Here is a 3,149-nt window from a genome sequence, read left to right as displayed (position 1 = left end):
TATCTCCTAGGTGTGTGTGACTGACACAAGTCATTAGCCTTCCCTCTTATTCCTGATAACCCTAATTTATTTAGTAGAATTGTATGGTCAACAGCATCAAAAATCTTAAAAAGAGCTGAAAATATGGCTGTGACACACACAGCTTTGTCAAACACATCAAGTTGCACTTTTTTAATTCTACCAGCTTGAAAACCAAACTAGGAATCATTTAGGAGGCTGTATTTATGTCTTTTATAATTAATTGCTTTTTTGAATGATGTCAGTAAGGAAATGGACTCACACTCTCTCCCTCTCTCTCTCTTTTTCTTTTCTTTTTTGCATTACCTTTGTTTAGCAGAGGTACAGTAGTGAGGCCTGTTTTAAATACTCTGCAAATTTCCCTGATGTGAATGACCCACTTGCTGAATCTTTTAAGAGAGCTTGGATACTCTGTACACACTGTTGCAGCACACACATTGATACTTTATCTATGGCTGCTGAAATTTAATTTTTAGGTTTTGTATAGTTTTATTAACTTCTTACTCCATGTATATATATATATATATATACAAAATTTATTTGTTGACATTTTAGTTGTAATGTCTCTGCAATACTTGAAAAAATCCTCATTCAAAAAGTTTGAAAGTTTGTTAGGTGCTGTGGATGATTTGTTATTTTATCCCACTACCTTATCAATAGGTTATTACACCATTGTTTGTCAATCTGTTTCCTTTATAATGACACCCCAGACTGCTTTGCTTAATTCACTGCAATGTGTATTATTTTTGTCATTAAATTACATTTTACTATCACTCAACATTTTCATGTAAATCTTTATGTACATATGATAGAAATGTAAAAATTCTGGCTCATTAGGTCTGTTTCTCACGTAACTGAGTTACTTAAGGGTTTGTGAGGACTTTCCAATACCTGCCGTTATACATTTGTTTTTCTCAGACATTCTCACTGATTTGGGTACTTTTGGAAATGTCTTTTCAAAGTACAGTTTAAACAATGGTAAGAATTTAGAGAATTTCACATTCACATTGACTTATCCCAATGTCAGTTTACTACTTCTCTCAAAAATCTTGTTCTTTGATTTCTTATGTCTTTTGTAGGACTCCAGCTAAGAGATTTTTTCCATACCCAATTTTAATGCTACCATTTGGCAGAAAAGGTCAAAGAGTCCAATCTGTTTTACAGCGGGATCACATTTTTCCTTGTCCATGTTTGTGGTCGCTTACTGATGCAGTCATTGTAGTAACCCTTGTTGCCATATTGACCAATAGTAGGGCTTCCATACATCCAGATTTTTGTGGACATGTTTTCTTTTTGTGCTTTGAAATTTGCATCAAGAAAATTTTAAAATTTGTTAAAATGTCAGGGAATTTTGATTCATCTTAGTCAACCATAGTGATCAAACAGTGTTACAACAAGCTTAATTTAATTTCAAAATATGCACCACATCTGAAAAAGAATGTCTGTCTAACAGGCTTTTGGGAAACCTTGTTACTTCCACGTATCATTTCAACCACAGGAGATGATTGGTGCCACTGAGCTCGATAGAAGCATTCCCTTGTACCTCTCCTCACACAGCAGTAGTTTATTGCTTCTCCCTCCACTCCCTAAGGCCAAAAGAGATCACGAGTCAACAACAGGTCAACAGTCAGCGATTCTCCTTTTAAATATTGCTACCGTAGTATTCTGGATGTGTTTGAAAAAAGCTACATTAGGCTTTGTTTTTATAAGGACTAAATTTTTTTTCATTTCTTTTCAAGTCACTACATTCATCAAATGCTCATAAAGAAAGGATTTCTACAAATTATTAGGTGGAAAACTATTTGTGGTGGTAAATTGTACTCATTTTAATCACTTTTCCATTGTTAATGTATAATTCGTGGTCGTTGTATGACTATTGAATAAAGTGTCCTTTTTCAATTTTGGATCAAAAATATGGAAAGTGTTCTCTTTTTTCATTCTAAAATATAGAAAGTTTCCCCTTTTTTGTCTAAAAAAATGCGGTAACCCTAATCAACAGCAGAGCCAAAACTCTAAAGGCTATTTACAGGGTACTGATTGTTTCATTTATATTTGTGTTTACGTTTATGTCTCCACACAATACTATGTTGACTTTTGTACATGAGACTTTATCTAGAACCTTTCGTTAATTTGTTCGGAAAAGTGTTCACACTGCCATTGGTAAAAAAAAAAAAAAAAAAAAAAAAAAAAAAAAAAAAAAAAAAAAAAAAAAAAAAAAAAGATTAATTTCATCATTCAGGTATATTACTTACTCATCTTACTTTGTCTCACGTCTTCGATACTTGCATCACTATTGCAGCACTGTGCATTGTACAAAATGTAATGTAATTTTATTAAATTCTTAACCTCTTTTGGGATGATTTAGCACTCGCCAAATGTTGAACTCCATAACTTAGCCACATTGTGCTCCACCAGCATCATGTATATAGGAATACATGCTATCGATTTTTGCAACTGAATGTTTATTTTGTTTTTAATCAAATATGTTTCATATTCATACTAGGTATCAATGGGGGTTTTCACTTTTCTATTCTTTTCTGTAGCCACAACATGCTCACCATGCAGGTTTCCAATTGATAGTATGACACATTTACGCACTGCATTATACATAACCCTTTTTGCTGCACACTGTAGGTGACCGCAAACTGTATAGGTTTCAACTTGACAGTGTGTCACACTTATGTATAGTGAACTGCATAAGTATGACATACTGTCTACTGGAAACCTGTACACTATACATATAGTACATACAGGAGAACCAATGTCCACATGAAAAGAATGAAAAAGTGAAAGCCACTGACTGTGCCCAATATAAATAGCTGAAACTTGTTCGGTTAAAAAACAAAATAAAAATTGTGTGGAAAGATGGATAACGTAAGTTCTAATCTAAATGATTAACATAATTAATGATATGGTTATAATAGAGGGAAACATTCCACGTAGGAAATATATATCTAAAAACAAAGATGATGTGACTTACCAAATGAAAGTGCTGGCAGGTCGACAGACACACAAACAAACACAAACATACACACAAAATTCAAGCTTTCGCAACAAACTGTTGCCTCATCAGGAAAGAGGGAAGGAGAGGGGAAGACGAAAGGAAGTGGGTTTTAAAGGAGAGGGTAAGG

This window comes from Schistocerca americana, chromosome 4 (genome assembly GCF_021461395.2).
Source record: "Schistocerca americana isolate TAMUIC-IGC-003095 chromosome 4, iqSchAmer2.1, whole genome shotgun sequence".
Taxonomy (NCBI): Eukaryota; Metazoa; Arthropoda; class Insecta; order Orthoptera; family Acrididae; genus Schistocerca; species Schistocerca americana.
This window is presented reverse-complemented; position numbering follows the sequence as displayed.